Source organism: Anolis carolinensis, chromosome 2 (genome assembly GCF_035594765.1).
Source record: "Anolis carolinensis isolate JA03-04 chromosome 2, rAnoCar3.1.pri, whole genome shotgun sequence".
Taxonomy (NCBI): Eukaryota; Metazoa; Chordata; class Lepidosauria; order Squamata; family Dactyloidae; genus Anolis; species Anolis carolinensis.
Window position 1 is genome coordinate 101,463,298 of NC_085842.1, and position 13,303 is coordinate 101,476,600.

Below are 13,303 nucleotides of genomic sequence, written 5' to 3' on the forward strand. Positions count from 1 at the left end.
AGTGAGGCTTGAATGAAGCTTAACCTCATCCTACTGTATAGCCAAAAGAGAAGTTTGGAACCATTTGCTTTTGAGTTTGGTTAACCACAGCTTACTGTAATATGTGGACCTAGAACTTTGATTGGCAGTAACCCTTGTCAGTTTAAATAAGGCAGCTTCAGAAAAATATTGTTGAAATTGTACCTCACCAAATTATCCACATTTTACATCACAGACACTCTCTGACACGTATGCATCTACTGATATAAATGTCTACCGTAGGTGTAGTATTTAATGCATCAAATGAAGTAGGGAGTGTCTACAAACATATGCTATGAATATATTTATCTCAATCTTAAATTTGCTCAAGATCAATTTGTTGTCGAAGGCTTTCATGGCCGGGATCACAGGGTTTTTGTATGTTTACCGGGCTGTATGGCCATGTTCCAGAAGTATTCTCTCCTGACATTTCACCCACATCTATGGCAGGCATCCTCAGAGGTTGTGAGTACTAAGCGAGGAAGGTTTGGAGAAACTAAGCAAGAAAGGTTTATATATATATCTGTGGAAAGTCCAGGGTGAGAGAAGAACTCTTGTCAGTTGGAGGCCAGTGTGAATGTTGTAGTTAATCACCTTAATTAGCATTGAATAGCTTCACCTCCTGGCTTCTTCCTGCCTGGGGGCATCCTTTGTTTAGAGTTGTTAGCTGCCCCTGGTTGATTCATGTCTGGAACTCCTCTGTTTTCGGAGTGTTGCTTCTTATTTACTGTTCTGATTTTTGAGTTTTTTTAATACTGGTAGCCAGATTTTGTTTATTTTCATGGTTTCCTCCTTTCTGTTGAAGTTGTCCACATGCTTGTGGATTTCAATGGTTTCTCTGTGTTGTCTGCCATAAGCAAGGTTCCATCCTGGGCCCGGTTCTGTTCAACATCTTTATTAATGACTTAGACGAAGGGTTAGAAGGCACGATCATCAAGTTTGCAGACAACGCCAAACTGGGAGGGATAGCTAATACTCCAGAAGACAGGAGCAGAATAAAAAATGATCTTAACAGGTTAGAGAGATGGGCCGAAACTAACAAAATGAAGTTCAACAGGGACAAATGCAAGATACTCCACTTCAGCCCAAAAAATGAAATGCAAAGATACAGAATGGGAGACGCTTGGCTCGACAGTAATAAATGTGGAAAAGGTCTTGGAGTACTTGTGGACAACAATTTAAACATGAGCCAACAATGTCATGCGGAAGCAAAAAAACCAATGGGATTTTGGCCTACATGAATAGGAGTCTAGTGTCTAAACCCAGGGAAGTCATGCTACCCCTCTATTCTGCCTTGGTCAGACCACACCTGGAATACTGTGTCCCATTCTGGGCACTGCAATTTAAGGGAGATGTTGACAAGCAGAATGTGTCCAGAGGGTGACTAAAATGATTGAGGGTCTGGAGAACAATTCCTATGAGGAGCGGCTGAAAGAGCTGTGCATGTTTGGCCTGCAGAAGAGAAGGCTGGGAGGATACCTGATAGCCATGTATAAATATGTAAGAGGAAGTCATAGGGAGGAGGGAGCAAGCTTGTTTTCTGCTGCCCTGGAGACTAGGATGCGGAACAACGGATTCAAACTACAGGAAAGAAGATTCCAGCTGAACATTAGGAAGAACTTCCTCATTGTGAGAGCAGTTCAGCAGTGGAATTCTCTTTATGCCCTGGAGTTTGGTGGAGGCTTCATCTTTGGAGGCTGTTAAGCAGAGGCTGGATGGCCATCTGTCGGGGGTGCTTTGAATGTGATTTTCTTTCTTCCTGGCAGGGAGTTGAACTAGATGGCCCACGAGGTCTCTTCCAACTCTATGATTCTGTTATTCTATGATTCTGTTTCCTTTGACTATGTTTTCCTTCACCTCTATCTTATAATAGGAAGCAACACATTCCAAATATTATTCTACATGTAAAATTTTGCACTACTGTTAAAGATACTAGTTGGATTCTTCTGCAATAAGCTTGGAACCTTAATTAGACCTGATAGAGATTCATCTAAAAGGGAATCAAACTTGATGAGATCTCACTATTCCTCTCTGTTTTGGTGGAATTATATCTCTGACTGAAAAATATTCTTTTCAGTACCAGCATTTCCAGGTTAATAAACTGGTTCTGTGATGAGTAGAATGACATCTTTATGGTTATTACTGTTTTCTTTAACTGATACATGTGCTCCGTAATGAAGTACAAAAAAACTTTAACAAAACAGTTGTGCTACTTTGGATTATTATTAGCAAAATCATTTTGAAATAAAGGGCTTGTGTGGGAACTCGTACCCCTTGCAACTAATTTTGTTTTCTGAAAACCTTGTTTTCATCAAGAAAAAGGATATGTGGTGAAACACATGCGAACTCCATTTCCTAACTAATTAGATTGACCAAATGCCCAGCAATGGCCCAATGTCAAGGCTTTTCTTTTTCAGAAAAAAATCACACACTGCCAGGTTCATCAAATCTATAGCCTGGCATGAGTTACAAGATTTGTTTGTTTGTTTTTAATAGCAGAGTTTATGTTTTATTCACTTTTGATTTTATGAGCTTCTATAATTATTCAGTTTTTCTCCTGCCATGTGTTAAAGTCTTAGGCTGTCTTATCAATTAACAGTCATCTGAAATGTGAAAGCATAATTCAGACAGGATTAAAATATGATATATATAACAACTCGAACTTTGCTTAACAGCCATCAGGAATGAAAGGCCAAATGAAACCCCTCATTTTTCAACAAAGAACCTAAAAGAAAGCAAAATAGGTCTCATGGGCTGGATGTGCTCTTTGACTCCTGCCAAATGGAGTTGGTTGAATCTACCAGCTGCATTTTACCGCTCACAGGACTAGTTGGTCATCTGGGGATTGTGAAATTTGCAACCCACTGGATAAGTCCCATTACTCATGGTCATTGCATGTGTCCCTTTGGAAAGTCCTCCACTCGTATGTGCTCCATTTTCCTAAATGAGCAGCATTGGCTTTATGGCTATAAAGCCATCATATCAATTTCTGTCCTATCCTCTCCCACCCCAAAAGGAGAGAGGCAGTTTTCTCCAACTTTGTCCTCTGCAAGGAAAAGCCATTCTTCCCATCTATAATGTCCATTCCTGCACTGTCTCTGCTTTAACAACTTCAGTGTGTGTGAGAAGACACAGGATGTTTCATGGGGGATTAACTGTCAGTTGAATCATTTCTCTCACCCCTCCCACAAAAGGCAGCATTGCTCTATCCCTAACATTTTTTAAAAAATAATGAAAACCTATTTATTTGGAGCTGCTTTTGCATGCAAGCACTTCTATACCACCTTGCATTGTGACTCTACATTGACAAACTTGTGAAACTGTAAGATATGTTATTTTGTTCCATAATCCATTTTTGCTTATTATAATGCTCTTCAGGTTGATAAACTGCTGGCCCAATTTCATTTTAAGACATTAAAACAGTCTTTAAAATAGGTCCAGTGACTGAAAACTTCTGCATAAACAAACCTAAACATGTTTCTCATTTTATATTATTTTCCAGGGAGTTCCGTTTTTCTTTAATTTTTCCCACATTTTCCCACATTTAATCCTTCTGGTTTTAATCATGTAGGAAATGGAGCATGAAGAAGCTAAAAAGGTGTGGGGGGGTGTAAAATGTTTTTTAAAAATAGGAGTGAAACATGGATCCTGTTAAATCTTTTCAGGCCTAATGCTCACCTTCTTTGTGGGCATGGTTTTTTTTATGGGTGTGTGGTAAACTGGGATGCAAAGGGTCTACCCTTCTTAGGAAAAAGGATTTGACAGTCCCAAATTTCACCACATACTGCTTGATGGAAAGCTAATTTAAACTTACAGAAAATAGTTCATAATAAAGTCTTCCATTGGCTTTGCTACTTTGGGAAGCAAACAAGCCAGAGTGAAACAGCATATAGAGGAGGGAGCTGAGGCCAAAACTATCCATTTTGATATGTTGCCTTTGTTACATTCCTTCAGACCAACTCTGGTTTATAGTGACCCTGTTTCGTGGGTTTCCTTGGCAAGAAGCGTTTACCATTGCTTTCCTTTGACAGTGAGAGATGTGACTTGTCCAAAGTCACTTATGCTCCTCCTACACTGCCATATAACCCAAATTATCAAAACAGATAATCTACATTCTCTACTTTGAACTGGAATATCTGAGTCTACACTGCCATATAATTCAGTTCAAAGCAGATAATCTGGATTATATGGCAGTGTAAAAGGGGCATCAGTGAGCTTCCATGGTTCTAAGGACTGGAACACAAGCATCACAGAGTCCTAGTCCAACACACAAGCCACTATGCCATGTTGGCTTTGTCACTGAGTAAGGAACCAAGGGGGATGCTGCTAGAAGACATTAAGCTCAGGTCAAATGAAATTCTTCTAAATCTTTGCTGTTAGACAATTGGATATTAGACTTCTTGGATATTAGACTTGTTCTGATATACCTGATGCACTGAGCAATGGATTTATTCAGAACAAGAATAAGCAAAGTGCAACTCTCTTGGCTCTAGTCAGCATAGCTGAAGGTGAGGAATGCTAGGGATTGCATTCCGACAACATTTGGAAAGCTACCCCTGCTCTTAACTTTTTGGTAAGACCTGAAAATGTGTTTCATCTATGGGATTTGTCTGCATAAAAGCAAAAGGGGCATACACACACATATGAGTGCTTTAATGTGATATCAATCAAATGGTTTATTGTACAAGCCCAAGGCCATGACAAATAAGTACAGCAACAGAGTGCACAGAATAGTACCCTCAAAGCGAACAGGAAGTTTTAATGTAATAGATAATTGTATTGGTATTAAATTTTTGTATCATTAGTAGAGGTGTATGCAAAAAAAAACTTCCTTCATTTCCTTCATGCTATTGTTTCGTTTCAACTGATTGTCAACACAAAATGAATGATGACATTTTCATGGGAAACAAGAGGTGACACGAAAATAAAAGCTGCACAATCATCATGCTTGCTTTCGTTTCCTTTCATTTCAGTCTCGTAATAATAAGCAGGTACTGACAGAGGGCTGCTTTCCCATTACAGCTGATGTGTACCAATGGGTGTCAATAATAAGATTAATATAAATAATGATAGTTACTCTGGTACTCTAAACTGAGTCTGAGAGAGGACTCAATTACATCCGATGTGGATCAATGGGTCTTGATGATCATATTTACATTAATATTAAGAACAGCAGTTATTCTGGCTCCCTAAGTTGAGTCTGGGTCTGGGAGAGCAGTGCCTCCCAATTACATCCGATGTCGAAATGCCCTCCAAACTGGTGAGGGGGAGGGGAGATAAGCCTCAGAAGCCCTCCCATAGCAGCCAGTGGTCCAAAAATGCTCAGTTTTTTTCATAAGCCAGAAGAAAATTTGTGTTGTATAGGCAGCCCATTTTCATTAGCAGGACATGAATATGAAAACGAGACAACACGAATGAAACTACATAAAATGAACAGCAATTCTATACGAATGCACACCTCTAATCATTAGGTTTTTGTTTTTATTTTTTTATAAACCTTGTAGGATTTTGTACATTGGAGAAAGGCAGGAAATGAATGAATGAATCTGTTGAAACATATTTACATGTAGGAGCTGCAGCTTCCCATAAGCCGGATATGGAGGAAATAGTCATGGGTATTATCTCTATGTGGTAGGGTTGTCTTAAGTTTTGATTGTGTTGTGTAGGTATTGATTTTTGCAATTGTCATTTTTAGGATCTCTTTAAACCAGGAATTATTCCCAGTTCTTCTTTTGGTTCTTTATGGCACAGGAAAAACATGAAGATCACTTTCTCCCATTATTTATCAATTTTCCAAGTTCTTGTGCAATCCAGCTTGTAACTTCCTCTTTTATTTGGAGATAGGTTGACAGTCTCTGGTGTTCAAAACTGTATTTCTAAATCCCCTAACATTCTTTCAGACACCATTGTCATAGTTTGTTGTGACTCAGCCACAGTGAGGATGAAGAAGGGGATTCTGGGTTTCAGATACAAGAGCCAGTTGAGTCAGAAGATGGGCTGCAGGAAGATGGCATGGGAATGCAGGCTGATTCAGAGGCTCGAGAATTGCAGTTTTAGCAGAATGAACTGTTGACCCCAGAAGCCATAGATAACAGCCAGGATGACATTCCCATGGGAATTAACGAGCAAGAGATGTCTCAAGTCCCGGTTCAGGTGCAAGATAACGAAGACCTTGAATTATCTAGGGCGGACCGGTTGTTATGGAAGGGAGTTCAGCTCCGTAGGAGTGTGAGGCTGGCGGGAAAGAGAGAGGCCTCTTCAGGGAAGAGAAATGCTTTTCTGGGGTGCTTTTAAAAGTGTGTGTTTGCAGATCGATCTTCGTCAAAGCAAATTCTTGCTTCTCCTGTGTGGATGTTCATGCTTCATGCCTAAGAGAAGTTTTCTGGATCTTTGTAACCTTTGGGCCTTTGTTCTGTGGGATCTATTGTCTACTGTTTTGACCTATGGATTATTGGATTGCTATGGCTTATGAACTAATTGATTTTTATGGTTTATGAACTAATTGGATTCCTATTGACTCTTTTATTGCAACTTTGAAAAACCTTTTAACTGCCTGCTTTGATATATTTGCTTTTGCTCAATAAAACTTCAAAGACTTTCTTCTGTGTCTGACTAAATGTCTATAGCAAGGTGAACTATTCTGAGGTGCGACATGGTTGAGCTAAGTCTCAGTTTTGGATAATAGCTTGCTCTGATATTTGTACTGGTGCAGCCCATACACTGCTCTATAGTTATAAAATTTGTTGCTATTATTTTTCCCCACATATAGCTGATTATCTTTCAAATGGTCACATGATATTACAGAAGGCAATCCCAGACACCATGTGTAATCAGTGACCTCTGCTTTCCTGAAAATACCTGTCTGTTGAGCCACTCTTGATTTAGAGTATTCCTTGTTTTAAAGTTTTTATACAACCCATTGTTAGAGTTTTTTTCCTCTTCTGTAATTAATGATAAATATGTTGTGTTTTATTTTTCAGGTCCTCCAGTAAGTACCATGGACATTATGCTTGGTCTTGAATCAACAAAGCTAAGGCTTTTATTTTTCTTTCTATGCCATTTTGCAGGAACAGCATTTTCAGTGGAGGTGTGTCTGGGGCGTAAATTGATACCAGATGCTACTTTTCCCTCTGATTATAGGCAAATAGTTAAGGAGAAAAAAGTAATTTGAAAAATATTTATTTCTCTGCCTGAAGGGATTTGTGGATGTTTTAAACTGAGTTAAAAGTATTCTTTTTTCTTTCAAACTTGTTTTTGGGGGAGGAGTTGTCTAAAGTTTTTTTTAATGTCCATGTTGTTCTTGTATTATAACTGCAAATGTTAAATTACCTCCCCGTCTTCCAGCATCTCATATATCCAAAGAGGTAATTTACTAGTGAAACTGACTGTGCAAAGCTGGGATTGCCCAGATGAAAGTGCATCATTTTTGGGGTTGGGAGTGGGACTGTTGATGTTATTGACAAAACCATAAATAGCACAGACATTTCCACAAAATGGTCACATAATCCCCCAGCTCCACTCTGCCCAATGTATTTACATAGTAAGCTAAGATGCTATAACATTACCAAGAGGTAACATTCAAGAGAAGAAAACAAATGACTAGTTGTATGTATGCATAAAAGTGTGCATGTCTCCTTCATATACACACACACACACACACACACACACATACATAATATATGTATATATATATGTGTGTGTGTGTGTGTGTGTGTGTGTGTGTGTGTGTGTGTTAATATGTATGTGTTAATATGTACATATATATCAGGGCCGTAGCCAGAAAAAAATTTCGGGAGGGGTTTTGAAAATTTCGGGGGGGGGGGGGGGTTTGAACCCCTAGCACATACCCCTCCTCGCTACAAACCTGTCAATATCTGCTTGAGATAGTGCCTGGAGGGACTCTTAATGTTTTGCATCTCATAGACTTAGCATGGGGATTTGGTTAACCAGTTAAAATTCATGAGTAAACGAGATTTTTTTATAACTTGAAAAATTTCGGGGGGGGGGGGTTGAACCCCTAACCCCCCCCTCGCTACAGGCCTGATATATATGTAAATTTGGAAATAACTACTAGAATTTACATTTTACTGAGGTTAGCATTGTTAATTTCCTGTCCATATCAGTCACTCATGCCATCCAAATCTGGATGTTTATTTTTCAATTTATTTATCCCCATATGATCCAGATCCTGCTCCAAAATTATATTTCCTTCAACAAATTACCATAATACACTTCAGTCTTTCTTAAATTTATATCCTAAATCCATGGGTATTCATTGTAATCCCTTCTGATAGTGGTGGGATTCTTACTGTGATATGAGTATACAAGACAGAGGACTGGCTGTTCCACCTGTGTTTTTTTCTTTCTTTTCAAAATTAAACCATCTAAAGCAGAGGGCTTCACATATTTGTCCTTCCTTCTACCTAGAATCACCTGAATTTTCAGTTCAATGCAGCACAATCCAGCTGCACCAAACCTCCTTTACCTGGATTGGCTCAAAACATTTTTAAAGGAAGAAAACCAGGTTGGCACTCCCCTAGCCCTATCCTTTTTTCTTTTTTTTTGCGCCTTCATTTGGATCGAGAAAATTAAAACCATTTGCTTTCCTGGGCATCCATGGGCCCAGTACAAAAAACTGCTGGAAAAAGTCTATGTCAGACCACTCTTAGTGCAAAACACTGAGAAATCTCCACAGAGCTATTTAGGATTAGCCTCAAGTGCCATTAAAAGTTGTGTGCACTGTCCATACCAAGGCAAGTAGCAGAGGCACAGTGTTGGGACTGGAGGAGGGGGGCCGGTGCATCGGTTGCCTGCATGCGATTCTTCCTTGGCACACATGACCGGCCAACTGCCAAGTTACAAAGGAAAAAAAAAAACCACCAAACATCCTGCTTTATACCATGGATTAACTTAAGAACTTTCCATATTTTTATCCATTGTCAACAAGGGCAACAAAATATATGTCATAGTCCTGTAGATTTTTTGAAAGAAAGACATACAAATTATATTTTCAACTTGGGTGGTAGATACGTAGTCATGGGGGGGGGGGAATCACTCTGATTTTTCCTTTCCTAAAGTTTCTTTTGCTAGGCACAGTTAAGTTTTCATTAATAATCTCACTCAACTATCACCAAAAAAATGAATAGAATTCAACATTTATTTAGTGTCTGTTAATGAAACATAAAACAACTCACTTGGCTTAAGCATAAGTATGAGTATGTATCTCTCCCACTTGAATTGGACCACTTGTGGCCTTTATAAAGAAGTGTTTCCAGTGCTGTATCTTGAAGGTGAAGCAGCTCAAGTAGAATCTACTATTTTCTGTAGTTGGTTGATTAGAAGAAGAATAAATGAAGTGGAGGAGAACAATATATTCAGTGTGAGCAATAACACAATGACAAAAGGATGGAAAATAAATGTTTCCAAAAAGAATAAAACAAAATGCCATGCAAAATCTAATGCATATTCATTCATCTGACTTATAAAGAACTTAAAATGTCAGTGCAAGGGATGTCTAGTTCAGGATTATAAAATATCTGCCAGTTTTATGACATGTGTAGATCACTAGTAATTGTCAGTACATAGTTTTGGGTGGAGCCCCCAGTGGCGCAGTGGATTAAACCGCTGAGCTGTTGAACTTGCTGACTGAAAAGTTGGCAGTTCGAATTCGGGGAGCGGGATGAGCTCCCGCTGTTATCCATAGCTTCTGCCAACCTAGCAGTTTGAGAACATGCAAATGTGAGTTGATCAATAGGTACCACTCTGGTGGGAAGCTAATGGTGCTCCGTGCAGTCACGCCGACCACATGACCTTGGAGATGTCTGCAGACAACGCTGGCTCTTTGGCTTACAAATGGAGATGAGCACGAGCCCCCAGAGTCGGACACAACTAGACATAATGTCAGGGGAAAATTTTTACCTAATGCAAACTATATTAACATTTATAGATAATCTTGTCTTTTTACATCAGCTAGAGGCCCCTATCCGCAATAACATGCTATGCTAGTTTTATATCTGGAGCAGAATGAAGAAGGCGGGGCCGGGAAGACATCTTTCCACCATGTCTCCTGTATCAATTTAATGATATAATGATATATAATAATATTATACTATACTAATATTATAATACATTGTATATACATGTAATATTAATAATAATATTATGATGTAATACAATGTAATAATAATTATAATTCACTATTATAATTGTATATTTATATTACATGCAATATTACTAATAATATTGCGATATAGTTGTATAATATAATATATTGTATGTATATATACTTGTAAACCGCCCTGAGTCCCCTTCGGGGTGAGAAGGGCGGTATATAAATGTCGCAAATAAATAAATAATAAATAAATAATCCATTTACAATCCTTTAAGATCCGCCCACCATGGCTTCATCCTGTCCCATATGATGACAAATCAACATTGCAGAACTCAGTTTAGTGTATTGCTGGAGTTTGCTCCCTGTGATTCATGTAATAAAACGTGTCAATATGTGGCCAAGTTATTTATGTTAACTTTTAAAGGGGGAAAATTTTATATTGCAATCTTCTTGTCACTTGTAGGACCTTGAATATTCCTTCTTATTTTGCTTACTTTCAAAAGTTGACTCTTCAAACCAGACTATTTTGCTTTACATCCCATCAGTTTCACTCAGAGTTCCTGTATGGGGAATGAATTGTAAAGAAGCTTTTAGTGTCCGTTTCATTTACCTCTGTATGATTATTTCTTCTTTATTTTTAAAGCCCATTCCCTTCCTGATTCTTCAAAGTGTGGCCTTAAGCATTTAAAATCACAGAACACAGTACTATTTGTATGACATTTAAGACTCTTTTGTTCTTATGAGTCTCCATCACACACACACACACACACACACACACACACACACACACACACACACCGGCACTTTTTTTCTTTCAGTCACAAGGAATTGATTACTGCATATATTACATAGCATCAGGTTTTGCTGAAAATTCATTCTTCTCCCCACATGCCACTGGAGTGCCTTGTTACTTTTTAGTTGTCATGAACTGGGTTCACATATTAAATATTAGACCTTGCGGTATAGAAATTATGGCTGCTGGATAAATGACCATTCTCCCTGCAGAATGAGTGTACTGTGCAAAAGAGCTGGTTACAGAGGATATTAAAATTGCATGCTGAGTAGGTAATTTCTGCTGACTGAAGGATACATTTACCATGTACATATAATTTAGCACTCACCATATTAAATATTATAAAACACTCCATATGGTTGAAGCCATGCAGGATCACTGACACAGGCAGGCAGTCCAGTATTTATGCAATTGATTGTTATTACTGCTGTTGTTAATATTATTGCCACACCATCAGCCAGTTCCTAAATCAAATCATTATAATGGCTTTTAGGATTGGTAGAGCCAGGTGGTGTAGTGGTTTGAATGTTGGATTGTGATTGGTAGATCCCTTTGGCCATGGAAACCCACTGAGTGACCTTGACCAAGTCATACTCTCTTACAGAAAGGCAACCTTGCCAAAAAAACCCTATAGTAGGTTTGCCTTACGGTCATCATAAGTTAGAAACTACATATTACCTTCAACCCATTCCATGATCTTTTCAAAAGTTGTGAAAGTAATGATGTGGGTTTTATAGTGCACATCTGCATTTATTATTATTTTCAAGTGTGTGTCAAGTATGTACTGTAGTATAGTTCAACCAGGTACAAAGTTTCACCAAGATGCAACTCTTTCTGCCTTACTTGTGCTTCCATAAATCTAGTTCTGTGGTTGACGGTAAAATTTGTCAGTGGGCCAGTCTATGTCAAAGTAAAGGGCCTAAGGTGGATGATGGTGTCCCTCTAGATGTTTGCTAGACTGCTAGCCCCATCAGCTCTAGCTGCTACAGCCAGTAGCAATGGTTTAGAAGAACTGTAGTTAAAAAAAAAACCATCTGGAGAGCTACTGGTTGCTTTCCACTGCTTTAAAAAATATTTTTCTCCTCCCAGTTACTCATTTCCTGCTGCCTAGTCACAGTTCAACAAGATGAAAAATACAAGGCAGCAGTCAAATGAAAAATCTGGAATAAATGATGTGAAGGAAGAAAAACTCTAATTGCTTTCAATCACCATTGCTACAGAGCTCTAGGACTTCAAAACTTGGTTCCCCTTATGTTTTTGAACTACGGTTCTCAAAATCCTTGACCATTGCCTGTAGATGAAGTCCAGTGTAGATGAAGTCCAATGACAAACAAGAAACTTAAGTCTGGAGACCACTGTGCAAGCAAATTAAATGCTGGGATATATTGTTTTTGCTTCAATGTTAGCTAACAAGTTATATTTAAAATTGAATCCCAGCATGTAATTTGCAGGAGCAGACTGCCTTTGTTTCTTAAAAATTTCCAATGAGTAAGAAACATGATAACATGGTTCAATGGATATAGTTGGGACCAAGCTCAGGAGATCAAATGTCGGAAGCCACAACATTTACAGAATCAATGTGGTCTTGGACAAATCATAAACCCCTTAACCTATTTCACAGGATTGCTATGAAGATAAAATGAGCTGGATATTCAGTGAACTCTTGTGTCGTCTGTTCTCTGCTCAGAGAGTGGGAAAATCTAGAGCTTCTGTTTCCCACTATGTCAGTTCTGATTTTTATATTAACTGTGATATATTGCTGCTATTAAGTGCAACTGACTTACTGATCTTATTATTTTCCTTATTTAATATCACAGGGGCAATCAGGACGAGATGGTTACCCGGTAACTTTACCATTGCCTTTATTTTGCAATCTTTTCTCCAAACTATGCCTCATTCTCAATCTCTTGCTCTGCCTTTTTCTTGACCTTTCAATCATTGTCACAGTTAAAAGAGATATTTAATACATATTAATTTAATTGATTTAATTGGTATCAATACATGAGTTCAAGTTTGCAGTACTGGCTATGATCCAAAACTCTATGAACACAGGTGTAGATGGCACTCCCTTGTTGAGTTTCCCATTCATTTCAGCTTAGGGACTTCTTTATGTACATTCAGACAATATGTTTGAAACTACCCCCAGAGAAAGGTCTTATACACAGAGGGACCATTTGAGGCCATTTGAGGCCAAAAGGATTTCAGCATTTTTTTTTCATTATAAACTGAGAGCTTCTCCTGGCATTATACAGTGTTCCCTCACTTATCGCAGGGGAGAGGTTCCAGGACCACCCGCAATAAGTGAAAATCCGCAAAGTAGGGACACTATATTTATTTTAATATTTATACATTATTTCAGTAGTTATACACTATTTTAAGTC

At 38.4% G+C, this 13,303-nt stretch overlaps 1 protein-coding gene across 1 annotated transcript in view; it reads left to right on the forward strand.

The window, feature by feature from the left end:
- Positions 1-12,745: 12,745 nt before the first annotated feature.
- The window catches only part of LOC100558132 (collagen alpha-1(XXV) chain), a 104,759-nt gene continuing 104,201 nt past the window's right edge, over positions 12,746-13,303 (forward strand). Inside the window, exon 1 of the mRNA XM_062970307.1 lies at positions 12,746-12,766. The gene's annotated coding sequence lies outside the window, so the exon portion shown is untranslated. The remainder of the gene's footprint in view (positions 12,767-13,303) is intronic.